Source organism: Ursus arctos, unplaced genomic scaffold (genome assembly GCF_023065955.2).
Source record: "Ursus arctos isolate Adak ecotype North America unplaced genomic scaffold, UrsArc2.0 scaffold_21, whole genome shotgun sequence".
Lineage (NCBI taxonomy): Eukaryota > Metazoa > Chordata > Mammalia > Carnivora > Ursidae > Ursus > Ursus arctos.
In genome coordinates, this window is record NW_026622886.1 from 40,249,599 (window position 1) to 40,267,620 (window position 18,022).

The window sequence follows — 18,022 nt, forward strand, 5'->3', positions numbered from 1 at the left end:
AGAAAATCGAGTTAATAGACAGTGATGCTGGACCTGCTAGATCACCATGTAGGTATTTGGAGGCTGAGGGTACCACTTTGTGGGAGCCATAATGGATCATGTGAAAGCAAAGTGAAAGAAGGAAATCTGGGTTAGGTTTGATAGAGAGAGAGGGGGATGGGGAGAGGGAAGGAAAGATGGAGAAAGTAACTTCTTTGGTCATTCTCTGTTCCAATCACCTGAAGGCCTTGTTGTTCTTTTGATATTTGAGTTCTGTGAGATTTCCCTGTATTCTTTTTTACCTAAAGCAGATTTAAATGGATTTGCTGTTCTTTATGTCCAACCATGCCCTAAGACATATGGTAACACAGACTGAAAAGTGGTAACTAGACTGGGAATTCTCCAATGGCAGGGATTTTTGTCTTCTTTCCTTTTGAAATAAACTTTTGCCTCAGCTCTCTGCACAAACTAGGTACTCAATGAATTTATACTGAAATGACATAGAAGTCATACTTCTATTTATGAACAGTGTCATTGATGGTATTTATATAAAAAATGGTTAGTTATAATAGATAATTATGTTTCAGGAAGCATTTCCCCCATCCTCCCAACTGGGCAAGAAATATTACTGAGTACCGTCTTCACAGTGTCTCCCAGTCCCATTCAGGATCTAGCTTACTATAGGCTTTATTTAAAAATGTCTGTTGAAGGGTGCCTGGGTGGCTCAGTGGATTAAGCATCTGTCTTCGCCTTAGGTAATGATCTCGGGGTCCTGCAATCGAGCCCCACGTGGGGCTTCCCTGCTCAGCCGGGAGTCTGCTTCTTCCTCTCCCTTTGCTCCCCTCCTTCCTCATGAGAGTTGTGAGTACGTGCACTGACAATTACATGATTTACATGGAGAAATGTGAGACAGAGTGTCCAAGTATGGAGGCAACAGAGGGTTATGGCTAAGGGTGCTGACTCCGAAGTTGGACTTTCCAGATTCAAATCCCACCTCCATGCGCTGCACCCACACTTAACTGACTTTGTGACTTTGGGCAATTTACTTAACCTTTCAGTGCCTCGGTTTCCTCATCTGTAAAATTGGCGGTAATAACAGTATCCATCTCATGGAGGTGTTGTGAGACTTAAAGGAGATGCACTTTGTAAAGTTCTCAGTAAGCACTTCATCAACGTCAGCTGTTACTGTCTGTTGTTGCAATAGATATCTGGTGGTGAGATCCAATTAAAAGAACTACCCTATTAATATTGAACAGCCAAATCAAATAGCAAATCTCTTAGCCATTTGGGAAGCAAGTTACCATTTGAGTTGCTACTGAATTTGTGGACCACTGGTAGGGATTGGTTTATGGTAGGAAAGAACACTGAAGATGCAGAACCCAGTGGAAGGTCTTGAGTGTGGGTGGAGGAGTTTGGACTTGGCTGGATAGCTGCTAGGACACAGCTATTTGTCCCGAGCAGGGAAGTGATGTGATGAAAGTGAGAGAAGGAGAGACAGGAATAGGAGGTCCAGCGAGGACTGGTGAGAGGCTGTTGCAGTAATTCAGGTGTTAGGTGACAAAGGCCAGGGATGGGGCTGGGGTCTATGGGAAGGAAATGTGTGGGAAATTGAGAGACTCTTCAAAGGAGTGGTGCCTACTTCTCATCTGCTCTGTTGCTGCCATCCTGGTCTGGGCCACCATCATCTCTTGTGTGGATTATTGCAAACTCCTCCTAATCTCTGTCTGCTTCTGGCTGGCCTCCTGTGGTCTTATCTCAACACAATAACTCCTTGGCACACACTGATCATCAGCTCCCACCTCACTCGGGGGACAGGCTGAACCCTTCACTGGTATCTACAAAGGTTGCACTGTTGGGCTCCTGCTACCTCTGGCTTCATCCGTTCTCTCTACTCCACATGCCCACCTGTTCTCTCTGCTCCACAAAGCTGTCGCCCTTGCTGTTCCTCAAATACATCAGGCCTATTCCTGCCTCGGAGAACTTGCCTGTGCCTGTTCTTCCCCTAAATATCTGCAGAGCTAATTCTTTCACGTCCTTTAGGTCTCAGTCCAAATGTCATCTTCTTAGTGACATCTTCCTTGGCCACCTTTCTGAAAATAGCAACTCTTCTCCACCTTGGCACTCCGCATCCCCCTTATCTTGCTTGGCTTTTCCTTCCCTTATCACCACCTGACATGATTTCTTTATTTCATTGTCTAATCCCTCCACTGGGATGTTAGTTCTTTTGAGGGCAGATATTTTTGTCTGTCTTGTTCAGGACCTAGAACAGTGCCTGGCATGTAGTAGGTGCTCAATAAATCTGTGTTGAATGAGTGTATGAATAAAAATCGATCATATTGGTTGTGCCAGGCACAGTGTTGGGTGCCCCATCAGAAGGTGCTTTGTTTACTTTTTTCAATGACCCTGTCAGTACATATTGTTCTCATTGTCTTACAAATGACAATATGGAGGCACAGAGATAGGAGGTAACCAAGGGCACAGAGTTGGTAAGTGACACAGTCAGGAGTTGTGTCCATTCCTTTCACCTTGGCTCTTGCCATTGTTCTGTGAGTTGTTAAGATGAGATGAGGGAGGGGAGGTCAGTAGGTCCAAGGCTTCTAGTTCTGAACAACGGAAGAGCAGCAAAACTGCCAACAGAAATGGGAATGAGAATGTGTGTAGTGAGGACTGAGGATATGTTGGATCAAGTAAATGTTCAGAGGGAAATCCTTAATCTTAAGTAGGGTGACTAAAAATATATTGACTAAATCATGTATTATCTGAGACCCTTCTAAGGGTGAAAATAAGCACTATTAATAATTAAGTTGGAATGACAAACATAAATTGGGACTGTCCCAGCAAAAGAGGACCAGTGGTTAGTTACCCTGGATTTAGGGGACTGGAGAGTCAGTGAGAGGTCATGGCTAGAGATTTGGGTGTCTCCCTTCAAAAGGGACAAGGGGATGCCATGAGGATGTGGGTTCTTACCAGCAGGTCAAGGGAAGAAGAGGATGTCAAGGCCAACTTCAAGACCTTCCTGCAGACAACAGTTGGAGGAGAAAGAGGAGTCTGTGAAATACAGAGAAGAACCAGAAGGGAAGAGAGGCACAGAGGTCAGGAGGAGCTGTGGACAAGAAGGAGGGGAAGTGGGTGGAGGCCACATTTTGCAGGGCAACTTAAAAGTAGGTCAGCTGGAACTTGGCAACAAAAATGAGATTAGAGAATCACTTGCTTTTCGATTTTGTAACAATATCTTCATCTGTCTCAACAAAGTGCTAAAAGGCATTTAATCAAAGTAGATTAAAATTAATTTTGATTCGAGGACTTTTTTCTGCTACTGCCCTCATTACATTTTGAGATGCTATGGGGTGCTTTCAAAGACTGGATCAGGAATGAGGGTTTGGTGCCCCAGCCTGAAGTTTTCTGGTGCCTCTGCATGGCCTGAGTCACTAAAAGATCCTATATTTAGGGCGTCATTGACACAGATAAAACCTGGGCCCAGTTGGAAGATACAAAAGCCAAAGGGGATACTTTTGTGATTTCTTTGGGGTCAGGAAGATTAAAACTTGAGTTTCTAGGCTCATATAGGTAATATTGTCTTAAATCTGTTATTCTTGGCAAAGTAGAAATTTTGATAAAGTCATTATCAGTTTAAGCAGATGTTTTCCTACCCCATTTTGTTACATCAGTGAAGGAAGGGTGTGTGTGTGTGTGTGTGTGTGTACGCACACACACACACGAGCAGGGGTTGAGGGTTGTAGAGGCCAGCAAAACAAACAAAACCCTAGTTTAAAATATATTGACATGACAGCAGCATTGGCAAAAATGCTGGTGAAGAATATCTAACAATAAAGTTGTTTACTAATTGATGGTCTGTCACGTCATAGTTAGGGAGTAAGAGTTAGGTCACTAATTGCAATATTTTTGTCTCTTCAGAATTGTTGGTCCACTTGGCTCTGGCCAGAAGGGGTCTTTTCCAGGTAGGGAGTCTGTGTGAATGGCATATGGTTTGGAGTTCTCAGTTTATTAGACAGTAAAGGCACATGACCAGGGCCCTGGGAACAGAACGTAGCCTTTGCACTCTCTGTAAGCCAGCATTAGTAGTTGTGTTGGGTAGCAGCATTAGACAGAGGATACACAGCAGGCCTTCCTCATCATCGCTTTTTATCACAGCAAAAGTGTTACTGGGCTGAAATCACCATGGCACACAACTCCTGGAAACCAAAAGGAATAACATCTCACAGGAATTCAAAAGGAAGAAAGTCATTAACATGGAGCCAAAGCCTGCTGGTATGCCTCACAGAAATCAAATAGATATGGAGGGCTCCCCTGAGAGGGGAAATGCATGACTCTAGGCTCCCCCTGCACAAGATGCTGATATCAGTACCTCAGCACTGGTTTCCACAGAAGCAGTCTGTCTGCGGCAGGTTTTCATGCCAAATCGGATGCATGTGTGTAGACAAGGCAGACCTTGAGTAGAATGAAGGAGCAGGAGTTGTTTTGGCACGCCACTCCTCTCTGCCCTTCTCAACCCCTCCCTAACCACAAAGTCCCCTTACAGAGCTTCGTGGAAGATTTTACATGCAAAACGATAATTTATTAAAGACATATGGTACGACATCAACCGTGTTCAATATTCCTCTCCTTTTTTTTTTTTTTTTTAAAGATTTTATTTATTTATTTGACAGAGATAGAGACAGCCGGCGAGAGAGGGAACACAAGCAGGAGGAGTGGGAGAGGAAGAAGCAGGCTCATAGCGGAGGAGCCTGATGTGGGGCTCGATCCCATAACGCTGGGATCACGCCCTGAGCCGAAGGCAGACGCTTAACCGCTGTGCCACCCAGGCGCCCCTCCTCTCCTTTTCTCTTTAATCACCTTCTTCCCTCCTCCTCCTCTCCTTGTTTCCATCTGTTGTATTTTAGTGGCTTTTCTTTCTCCTTCTCTTTTGCCATTCTTCTGTCCCCTTCCTGAGCCATGAAACTGGGACAGAGAGAAGGAGAGAGAAAGAAGATGGGGAGGAGGGTCATCTGTCCTCTGTAGATTGTAAATCTGAAACGTTTGTTGATCTAAGGGTTTCTTAGTATTGTTGGTGTTTGTTTTCATCTCATAGCGTTGTTGGAAGGATTAAATGAGGAGTATTTGGCCCAGTGCCTGGCATGCAGTAAGGTCTCAATGAACACTATTTATTATTAGTATTTAAAATTTGCCCTTGAAATAAGTATCTTTAGACTTAGGGCATCCCATTTGGGTGGGGATTTCTTCGCTTCTCTCAAGATGTTCCTTTTCTGAAATTCTTTCGGGGTAATTATATGTATATTGGATGCTCTCTCTCTCTCTCTCTCTCTCTCACACACACACACACACACACACACACCACACACCCACACCTGCACACACCCACACTCTCACACACCCTTTTGAAGAAAGGGTACAATGCAGAGAAGGCTAATGTTTCATCTTGGTCTAGTAAAAGGCTTTCAAAAGTTTTTGACTGCCACAGCTATTACCCGCACATACATCTATATAAAACAAAAAACAAATTTTTAGTAAACAATACTTGTTTTCATTACTTGCACTACTGTGTTCTGCTCTGCTCCATTCTCTTTCATTTAAAAAAATATGGATTGTAACTTCCTAAATTAATTTCATGATCCACAATGGGTGCCACATGCAGTTAGAGAAATCGAGGTCTAGTAGGCGCCTTGGCCTTTGCTGGATCTCACCAGCTCTGTCCTTGTCCTGGGTCTCCACCTCTACCCTGGCTCTCCAAACTTATCATATTCTCAGTTCTTCCAGTTCCCCCTTTCTTTTTCTTTCCTTCTCTTCCCATAGCTCCCTTTTTTTCCCTCTCCCTCCATCATCTTTCCGACCTCCTAGCAAGAAATGGTCATACTTAATTGCTGCTTATTGAATAATAGTGATGATGATGATGATGACAACGACGACAATAATAATGACAATGCTAGCAATAGTCAGAAAGATCAACACTCATTTCACACCTGCTTTGTGCCAAACACCCATCTAAGTGCTTTACAAATTTTAACTCATTTACTGCTCATAACCACCTTATATGGAAGACTACCCTATAATTACTCTGAAGAAAGCATTACCTGCTCTTTTTCTCCAACATCTACTCAGAATCAGACTTGCATATTATAGAATCTGGGCTAAACATTTAATTAAATAGAAATGATGAAAATATTATGGAACAAACTATTTGTTTTCATAAGTCCTGATCTGGAAACAATAGCGAAAGAGGATGAGCACAAACCTAGAATCAGTAAACCTGAGGCTTGGCATGTGGTTATGCTTGGGCTGAAATTATTCTTGATATATTGCAAATTTGAGACGGAAACCATTATAAAAATTTAGTCACAAGTAAGCGTCTACCCAGAGAAAATTCCTGTGGCGTTTGTCATTTTAATGCTCTGTTCAGTAATTAATTAATTTTTAAAAATTTAACAAGTAACAATTTTTCGCTCTTTACAAAAGTCCTATTGTGTTCTCAGTTAAAATTTTGGAACATGCAGCCAAATGTAAAAATGAAAATGAAAATGAAAATGACCCTAAATCCCATCACCCAAAGACAGCAGCTTTTCACATTTTGGTGATGTGGCCTTCAGACACGTTCTGTTTGTCACGCACATTGTTTTAAAATGTTTTTCATATAAAAACCCTAGATTTCAAGCATCTCTTGAAAAACTGTCAAGATCTGATGACACTGGGCTGAAGTTCTAGGAAGTTAAGTTGTGAAACAGAAATTGTCCTAGAATATTTTTCAAACTGAGAGTAATGATCTATGACCCAATGGATCATGATGAGCGAGCTTATTTTAAAAATTAAATTAGAAGACAATGGACTTACCAGAGTATATCACATAGAGGAAGGGCAAGTGATTGCTCTGTGCAACATGTGTTTCAGGTATGTACCAACGTGTGTTGAGTCACTTCGTAAAATTTACTTCTCACTATGGGTTATGGTCAAAAAATTTGAAAGCCAGTGGCCTAGAAAAATTCCAGATATGGAGTGTAGATGCTGGTGCCAGCTCTTCATTCAAAGATTTATGTGAGTAGACCAAGTTAATTTGAAGAAGCCAAAGCAGAACATAAAAAACACTGTTGATGGGAGTATAAATGTAAACATTTATGGAAACATTCTGCCAATATATCCCAATATTCTTTTTTTTTTTTTTTAAAGATTTTAAGTAATCTCTATACCCAATGTGGCGTTTGAACCTATAACCCCAAGATCAAGAGCAGCACACTCCACTGACTGAGCCAGCCAGGCTCCCCATCCCAATATTCTTAAAAAGAATAAATTCTCCCATTTCCACAAATCTATCTTGAAGTGATAACTCAAAATACACAGTTCAATGCACTGAGATTTTCATCACAACATTATTTATAAAAGTAGAAAATCGGAAACAGCTAAATGTTCAACGTTAGGGAAGTGACTAAATTATTGTATACCCTGCATCAGCTCTCTTAAATTGAGCTAGCAGGAATGCAGCTCTCTTAAATTGAGCTAGCAGGAATGAGAATCATTTCAAAAGAAAAACCAAACAAAACCAAAAAATGGAAATTATGACTGCACCCCTGCTCAGTGATTACTATGGGTTCACTTTCCCATCCACTGGCTTCCTCACTTCTTGGTTATCTGCTTCCTGACCTCCTTGCAGATTTATGACAGAGTGTCTTGGCCTCCAATTACCACCTAACTTGTGGATTTGGGAATTCTAGTTTTTGGACTCTCTGCTCATCGTAGACTTCTGCTTCTTAAAGTAACCAATTCTAGAATCTCTTTATTGGTAGCCTGTCCTCACTGCCTCCTGTCTCCTCTCTTCCCCATAAGGGACATGTCTTCCCACAGGACCTGCCTCTCACTGAGCACTTATCCATTAGAAAAGGTCAGGAAAATGTGATATATCAATATACTAGGACATTGTTCAGCCACTAAAATTTATTTTCCTGAATAATTTTAATGACACTGGGCCCACATTCTTGCAGGGCAACCGCCGAAGGAGCTAAGCAGCAGCTGCCCCTCCTAGTGGGGGGGGATATCTATTTCATCTATCCCTGCTCCACACTCCCATTTTCCTTACCTTGGTCAGTTTGATTCATTTGTTATTCTTGTGCCCTGGAGGGCATTTGGGTTTTCTTTTAGTTTAAAAACAATTCTTACCCAACATTTCAGGGCCAAAGCTGTACTTCTTGTAGGTGGTAACAAAGGGCGAAGGTTGGAAAAGGGTGGCCTCTTGCTGGAGAAGGTGGGAGAGCACGTTCTGGCTTTTGCTTTTTGTCTCCTGGTATGTCTGAAATTCAAATTAGTTCTACATCTACAGGATAAATTTCCTTTCATACCTCCCACATCTATTCTGCATCTTATTTTTATACCTTTGGTCATATTCTTATGAACCGATAACACTGACTTTATTATGTTAAGAAAGTATCTCTTCCCTCTTTGCTTCCACACATTGCTTAACAGCAAAGAATGCCTGGAAGGGCCAAATCACTTCTCCCCTTACACCCTTGGGTTCCCTTTGGGCCTAGGTCTTTGCATTTGACCCAAACACAATGACACTGTGAACATTTTCTCACGTCATTAAAATTAAAACTGATACGTGAATTCAGTAAATTTACAGTAAAACAATCAACATACATAAATATGTTGCATTTCTATACACCAATGAAGTAGCAGAAAGAGAAACTGAGGAATCAATCCCATTTACAATTGCACCAAAAACCATAGGACACCTAGGAATCAACCTAACCACAGAAGTAAAAGATCTGCATGCTGAAAACTACAAAATACTGATGAAAAAAATTGAAGATGACACAAAGAAATGGAAAAACATTCCATGCTCATGGATTGGAAGAAAAAATATTGTTAAAATGTCTATATTACCCAAAGCAATCTACACATTTAATGCAATCCCTATGAAAATACCAATAGCATTTTTCACAGAGTTACAACAAACAATCCTAATTTTGTATGGACCCACAAAAGATCCTGACTAGCCAAAGCTACCTTGAAATAGAAAAACCAGCTACCTCTTTCAACCAAAACTATACTATGGGACATTTCAATAAACATTTGTTCATCCACAACATGCCAGGTGGTATGCAGGGGTTTTCATCTGTGTTATCTAATTGACCCTTATAATAATACCATAAGATAGAAAATTGTTTAGTTTTTTTTCTAATTTTAAAGCTGTGGTGAAATATACACAATATACAATTTACTGTTGTAACCATTTCTTAAGTGAACAATTTAGTGGTATTAAGTATATTCATATTTTGCAACCATTGCCACCATCTATCTTCAAAACCGTAAATTGTTTCATCTTATAAAACTGAAACTATACCCTTTAAACAATAATTCATTACCCTGTCCCCCAGCTCCGGGCAACCACCATTCTACTTTCTGTCTTTATGATATTGACTACTCTAAGTACCTCATATAAGTGGAGTCATATGGTATTTGTCTTCTTGTGACTGGCTTACTTAGCATAATGTTCTCAAGGTTCATCCATGTTGTAAATATGTGTCAGAATTTCTCTTCTTTTTGAGGCTAAATAATATTCCATTGCATGTATGTACCATAGTTTGCTTTTCCATTAATCCATCAATAGATACTTGGGTTGCTTCTTTGTTTTAGTTATTGTAAATAATGCTGTTATAAACATGTGTATACATATACCTCTTAGAGATCTGTTTTCAGTTCTTTTCAGTATATACTCAGAAATTGAATGGTTGGATCATATGGTAATTTTATTTTGAAATTTTTGAGGAATTGCTATACTGTTTTCCATAGTGGTGGAACCATTTTACATTCCCACCGACAGTGCCCAAGAGTCCCAGTTTTCTTTTCTTATCTTTTTTCTTTTCTTTTCTTTCTTTCTTTCTTTCTTTCTTTCTTTCTTTCTTTCTTTCTTTCTTTCTTTCTCTTTCTCTCTCTCTCTCTCTCTCTCTTTCTTTCTTCTTTCTTTCTTTTTTTAAGATTTTATTTATTTATTTGACAGAGAGTGAGAGCACAAGCAGGGAGAACAGTAGAGGGAGAGGGAGAAGCAGGCTGAGCCCAATGCAGGGCTCGATCCCACACCCTGGGATCATGACCTGAGCCGAAGACAGACGCTTAAGCATCTGAGCCACCCAGGTGCCTGGAGTTCTAGTTTTCAATGTCCTTACCAACACTCGTTATTTTCTGTTTTTGTAATAGTAGCCATCCTAAGGGATATGAGGTGGTAGTTGTTATTTAATTTTAGGTGCAAATACTGAGGGTATGTAAATTGCCCAAGGTCATATAGCTTGTAGCAGAGTTGGGATTTGAATCCATGTCCATGGTATTTCAATGTCTATCTGTCCCTTTTCCTTTTCCTCAACTATACTACTTTTGTTAGAAACCAAAGGTTGGGGCGCCTGGGTGGCTCAGTCATTAAGCATCTGCCTTCGGCTCAGGGCATGATCCTGGATCCCTGGAATCGAGCCCCGCATCAGGCTCCTCCGCTGGGAGCCTGCTTCTTCCTCTCCCACTCCCCCTGCTTGTATTCCGTCTCTCACTGGCTGTCTTTCTCTCTGTCAAATAAATAAATAAAATCTTAAAAAAAAAAAGAAAAAAAAAGAAAACCAAAGGTATTCAAGAGAACTGAATTTGTCCTTTAAAAAACCTATGAGCTATTAGGAAGATTTAGGAGCCAAAAAAATTATTCTCAGTCAATATCATAGAAAGTGTGTACCTGAACTATAAGAGATTTCCAAAAGATTTATGTTGTTATAGTGCTTTATGATCACAGAGATTAATCAATTCAACTTTCTCATCTTATAGATAAGAAAATGGAGGCTAGCTTTCCGTGTTGCCAAGTGTTACTGAAATTATTATTTGCCAATAGTGAGGTTTAGATTCAAATCCACTTAGTTTAGTCATGAGACAGGTGGGACTGTGTAAATTTAGATAGCTCAATTAAAATCATAGAGCTGAAAGGGACCTCCAAGTTTCTTATAATAATGTATCCATCCACCTCTATCATAGTGAGTTTAAACAATATCAGCAGGATGTCTTTTACTTTATAGCCTACTAAGAAGGCAATTCAATCACTTTGTGAAGCACTATAACATCTTTTATACCTCCCAGTCTAGTAACATTTTTACATGTAAAATGTAGAGCACTTTATGTGTCTGTTTAAAAACCAACATGTTCTATTTAAAGGTGTTTAAAATTGTTATTTGAAAATTTGAAGGACTCTTAAAAGTAAACTGAAGTATTACTAGGCAACTGAAAGGGTTGTAATACGTAACCTCAAGTATATTTTCACAATTAGAAATAACATCAGCCCTAGGTTTCAAAAGGAAATCACTAGGGTAGAAGATGCTTATGTGAAGGGAATATTTTTTCCAACCTGGGAAAAGAACAGTTATAGGAGGTCTGCACAATATAGTGAAAACTTATTAGACTAATTTTAGGAGTTTCAACATCTCAATTCAATGTAGTAAATGTTTACTGAAGGCCTCTTATTTATGAGCTACTGAGCAAAGAGCTTTGAGAAAACAGAGACAACCAGGTTTAACTCCTGACTTCAAGGAGTTTGCAAACTAGATAGGGAGATAACGGAGGTACAAAAATACCTCAAAAAGATATCAAGTAAAAAGTGCTGTCAGTTCCACAGAAATGCACTGTAGGTAGGGCAAGCCTTCACCTGGCTGGGGGAATCAGGGAAAGCTAGTGAGCTGTTTTGAAAGATGAATATGATTTTGACAGGCAGGGATAGGGGAAAGGTTATGCACCCAGGAAGTATGGTGCGAACAGAGGCCTAAAGAAGAGTAATTTCCCTATATATACTTTCTGTTTCAAGTCCTACCCGTACATTAGGAACTGCACTCTCCTCTTTGGAATCCCCCACCCCTTCATCTCTTATATGAAAGACTTATATGAAAATATTTTAAATGGTTGTGTTAAAAGGGTGAGATTATTGGTAAATTTATTCTCTTTCTTATTTTTTTAAAAATTTATTTTAGAGAGAGAGAGAAAGAGAGAGAGAGCATGTGCACAAGTAGGGGGAGGGGCAAAGGGATAAAATCTTTAAGTGGGACATGTGCTGAGCATGGAGCCCAAGGCAGAGCTCAGTCTCACGACCCATGAGATCATGACCTGAGCCGAAACCAAGAGTCAGACGCTCAACCGACTGAACCACCTGGGCAGCCCTCTCCTTCTTTTTTAAGTTTTGTTTTTCTTTGGAAATGTTATAATATAACAGAAAAATTATTTTTTAAAAAAGATATTGTACATACCTCCCAAAGCCAGTTCAAATCTTTGCCCCACATAACTATTTCTGACTAGTTAATAAATGTTAATATGAACTCCCAAAGATATGTATGAATGTGTATGTATCATATAAGTGTTCTGCCCACCGTAAAAACTTAGAAGCAATAATACCTCAGTAGCAATGAGCACACCTAGTACCCAGATGTTGCACACATATCATTTTCCACTAAATCAAGCCAAGGCTCTTTGGAGAAGATCTGGGGCAGAGGAACATAACTTAGCCTAGGTGAACCTAGGACATCCCATAGTTTCAGAAAGAAAGGACATCCTTCAAGATTCCTATTGAAGAGTCAGCTTGAAGGAGCACCCACTGGCTAAACAGAGCCAATGTGGGCATTAAAAAGAAAAAGTGAAGGGAGAAGAGAAGGAAAGAAAGGGAGAGAAAGAAAGAAAGAAAGAAAGAAAGAGAGAGAGAAGGAGGAAAGGGAAGGGGAGGACAATGAAGAGGAGGGCAAGGAGGACAAAGACAAGGAGAGGAAAAAGAAAAAAGGAGTAGCAGCTGCCTTACTCTTTTGGTGGTGAATCTTACTTTGACAGTTGGTATATAAAGGAAAGGAACTAAACATTTACCTCATCTCTTCAGGAAGGACTATGGCCTTTTCTGGTTGAGGAGGGAAGGACTTCTTCCCCATAGAACACTAGATAATAAATGTTTTAGTTCGAACTCTATGAAATTGTTGATATTCAACTATTTTTCATCCGCAAAATATCACCTGGTTCAACCAAATATGGAAAAAAAATTAGAAAAATCAACACTTTGCAACCTCCAGCAAAATAACTGATTCAGGTCAGAATCATCAAGGATGCTAGTATGATTATGAAAAGTTGTAGGGGTAAAGAACCTTACCCTGGTGCCAAAGGGTCTGCCCTTGAATTACTTGCTTATTTAAAAGTAAAAACACCCTTTTACATCTCAGTGGTGCGATCTGGCTGTTAACACTTTAACCAAGTGGTGTAACCTAGCTTTGCTAATGGTGAGATAACTTAACACATTGTTTCTCCTGATGTGACACGATCTGAAATTCACTGCATGACCTATAAAGCATTCTAGGCAAAAATGTTTAAGCTGTGTGTTTGTTATTTTCCATTTGCCCTTATAAATCCATTTGATGCCTTTCCTCTTTCTGCTCTGTGTCCCTGGAGATGCCCCTCTACACAATGTATCGGCCAGTCTCCCTCCCATTTGGGCTTCTAATTTGATTTGGCCAATGGGGACACTCTGGGAGAAATCTGAAGGAGGACAGAGAGAGATTTGGGGTACTTATTCCCTACCATGTCCTCCCTGCATGGGTGCAGTGTGAGTGGCTCCTGTTGCAAGTCCCTCTTCTAAAGCTCTAGCTCCGACAGTGTTTCAGGAGCTCCACTCCTCTGCTGTTGCATCAGGCCCAGGGTTGGTAGTCCCCACGCGCTTCACCCGCCAGTGCTGTTCCCTATGTCTGCCCACTCAGCTGTAAATAGTTCCTTCACTGAACTCCCTTCAGTTAAACTCTTTGAGTGTGCCATCTGCTTTTGGTCAGGACTTTGATTCTGCCTAAATCTAATCAGGCCTTTATTTTAGCAAGACAACAAGGCTAGAAAAACAAGTTAAACAACACCCTAAGATAACAATCAGACGTATCCAGAATTTGGCACTGTTTACAAGGCAGTTGGACTGGCATCTTCATTTTTTTAAAAAAGAAGGAAAAATCTTCTAGATTAAAATAAGCTAAGGAGACCTAATTACCAAATGTAACATATGAACCTGGTTTGCAAAAATCAGCTATCATATATTAGGGGGAGCAATGAGGAAAATTTTGATATTGACTGGATTTTAGATGATACTAGAAAATTATTGTCAATATTCTTAGATGTGATAAAGGTATTGTGGTTTTTAGTCACGTCCTTTTTAACGAGAAGCATGCTGAAGGAGTTAGGTTGAAGTGTTATAATGGCTGTGACTTCCTTTAAAATGTATAGCAAAATATTTAGATAGCTAGATAATATGGCAGAATATTAACCATTGTTATATCTAACTGATGGAGATGTGGCATTCATTGTACTACTCTTTCAACTTTTCATTATGTTTGAAAATTACATAATCAAATACTGGAAAACACTGATAAAGAAAACAAAGTTTCTAACCACCTGTTCAAAATGATTTGTCCTTTTCCAAATGTCTATAGCTTTTCTATAGTACTCCTTTGCTTCTTGTATAAGCCTCTGCAACCAGATTGTCAGCTCTTTGAAGCTAAGGACTGAGCTCTGTGCTTCTTTTTTTTTTTTTTAAATATTTATTTATTTATTTATTCGACAGAGAGAGACAGCCAGTGAGAGAGGGAGCACAAGCAGGGGGAGTGGGAGAGGAAGAAGCAGGCTCATAGAGGAAGAGCCTGATGTGGGGCTCAATCCCATAACTCCGGGATCACGACCTGAGCCGAAGGCAGACGCTTAACCGCTGTGCCACCCAGGCGTCCCTCTGTGCTTCTTTTTATACTCTACAGTGGCTTGTATAAAAGCTTCATATATTTAAGCCTAACTCTTTATGAAAAACATAGGCGTATGTGGTCAGAAGTTTTTGATTTCTGTTTTCATTAGTTTTCATTCATGGGATGCGGAGAAGGGCAATCCAGACACTTTCTCAAAATTAACAGAGAGCAGTCTTGAGGTCCCTTGCTAGAGGCAATGAAAGCCACAGTGAAGACAGAGCATGGAGTCTGATACTTTGCAACGTCATTGAAAGTTTTGCAAACTAAGCAAGCTTTTGGAAGGACCGAGTCCAAAAAAAAAAAGATTTGGGTGAGTTCAAACTTATAGTCTACTCAAGCAAGAGAGAAAACCAGGATTAGGTTAAGCATGAATTGAGAAAAGTTAATTTCGAGTGAACTGCTTAACAAGATTTAACTCAATTTAAATTGCATGTCAAAACATAAAAATTAATGTACTTCTCTTTCTGGCTAGCATTTAATCTTTTTGAATATGGATTTCTTTATAGAAAAGGCATTATTGAGTGGAACGAGGACAATTTTTATTCTTTTGATAGTATTTGAATGAAGTGAGGTTTTTTGGAACCACTTGGGTAAAGTGTAGGCCTAGAACCAATGGAAAATTGATTCTCAGTGATGGCTGTTGTTTTTTTCCTCTTCTAGTGAGGTAGTTTTTCACACATCTCAGACTGTCATATCCCACAGGCCCTTTGAACCTGCTGGAACCTCCATAATGCGCCAAGGCAGAGAGATAAGCTCTCAGTCAGCTAGATGGATAGATGGATGGTGTGTGTATATGACAAATCCTTCTGATTGCCCTCCCAAAAGCCATCTCCCACCTTATTTTTCCAGCTAAGAGAATATTGATTTCTCTTAGGGTATCAGGTGCCCCACTACACTTTAGAAAAGTTATTGTAATCCTACCCATTTGCCAATTCTTGGTTGAAACATGGTCATGTGACACAATTGGGTCAAGGAGGCAGGGGCAGGGGAATCTTCTGTGAGGCTTCCGGAAGCCTCTTTATTCCTCAAAAAAGATGTATTTGAGAAATAGACCCATTCTGTCTCTAGATATTACTGCGTGAGGATATGATGGAGTGTTAACCTGATCTCCAAAAACAAAAAGTCCTGATTTGTAGTGTTTGCTTATTTCCATTTCTGTGGTTTAAACTCCCTCATAATGGCTGATTTCAGGCTACCAATAGCTCAACAAGTGACTGGCAAATTTAGCAATTGGCTCTCAGGAGCAAATTCCAGCCTACCGCTCATGGCTTACAGCTGCTGTGTCATCTTATGGAAGGAGTAGGCAACATGGTAGGGATGGCAGAGCAGAGAGACTAGAGGCTCTAGGTCCTTAATGACACCTTCAGCGACGGAATTAACCAAGCCTGGAATCTTCCCACCTCTTGACTTCTTGTTACCTAAGTTAATGTGCTTATTGTTTAAAGCAGGTTGAATTGGTATTTGTGTGTGGTGAGACTGGGCTTGACCTACCTGGTACAGATGTCCATGGGATCCCATCTAGTGGAAGGCAGGGAGCACAGCAGGGGCAAAACTGAGCAATGGATCGTGGAAACACTAATTCAATTGATGATTAGGAGGAGGGGGCCTTGGGAGAGGGCAGTCTGGGTTGAAACAGTACTTTGGCCAGTTGCTGGGAGGAACAGGATGGTGGCTGAGGGCCAGCTGGGCTGTCAATGCCCTTGCCAAGGAGGCTGAAGTTCAGGGCAATGCTCCAGCAAGAGCAGGCACTGGAGCGCTTGTCAGGAAGCCAGGCAGAAGCCCAGGCCTGGAAAGGGTTGTCCTGTCAGGTACTGCATAGCACAGTGCTTTGGGTTGGGGAGAAGGAGGCCTGGGAAGAAGGGGCAAGCACAGAGAGAGGCAGTAGTACAATTCAGAGTTTGGGCTACTTGCTCATTAGAGGGGTGGGGAAACATCCAGCAAGGCAGAGTCAGACTCTGACAGCTAAGGCTGAAGGTTGGGGTTTTTCAGTAACTGCCATGAATCAGGCTGACAAAAGCAGAAAGAACCAGAATGTTCCCCAAAGCTGTCTCAGCACATTTTCTTGGTGACGTTAAAGAAATGCTGCTGACATTCCTTCCTAGACCTTGAAAAGGGGCATCCCCACTCCACATATTGTCACGATCTCTAGTGTCCTTGCAATTCCCCACTATGACTGATGTTTGGACTTATTCCTGTGTGGGGAAATTTTTTTGCCTGCCTGTGGCAGAAGCAATTTCATTCCTATTGTGAAATGCCCCTCATTTAAGTGCGGTGTCTCTTGGTATTCATGTGCTCCTTTTCTTTATCTCCTTTTCCCATCCGTCTAATCTATCCATGGGTCTGCTGTCCTTTAGAATGATCCCATTCATCGAAGGCCTTTTATAACTGACTTGTGTGGAGGAAACAGGTTCAGAAGGAATGAAAGCTGATGTGTCAACAGCATTCTCGGGAGATTTTCAGAACATTACTTTCCTCTCTGATTTAGCTCGTAAGCCAAGGGGCAGGAAACTTGGCTTCCTTTGCATTTTGTTACTGCTGGAAGTCATGGTTAGTCATTATAATTTTATTCAGTAGGGTGAGTTCTCTGACAATGTCACTATCAGGGAGTAATTAAAGATGGGATCCAACAGGAGAGAAAATCTTCAAAAGTAAAGTTCTGCCAAGTTCATGTTCCTTTCCTACCTGGTTAGTAAAGTTCATCTTGTTTAAGGAGCTCCTCCCAGCTAAGTGAGATGCTTCAGAGTGTGAATAAAAGGAATGCTTTTCTGCAATGTAAAACCCATCATGAGCAAAGCCAAAAGACAATTATAAAAAGGGGAAACATTTGCAACTCATTTAATAGAGAGGAGCTGATTCTACATAAAAAGCTCTCACAAATCAGTAAAGAACAAAAGCCCAACAAAAAATGCATAAATAGAAAGTCCACAGACACCTGGGTGGCTCAGTCAGTTAAGCATCTCCCTTCAGCTCAGGTTATGATCCCAGGGTCCTAGGATCGAGTCCCACATCAGACTCCTTGCTCAGCGGGGAGACTGCTTCTCCCTCTGCTTGCTGTTCCCCTAGCTTTTGTGCGCTCTCTCTCTCTCTGACAAATAAATAAAATCGTAAAAAAAAGAAAGTCTATAAAAAAGGATATACAAATGTGTCTTTGAGATATTAAAAGATAGCTAGCTTCATAATAAGAGAAATAGAAGCTACATTTACATCAACACTCATTTTTCATGTAATAGATCGGCAATGATAAAAAAAATGAATAACACGCTGTTGGGTAACAGTAGGAG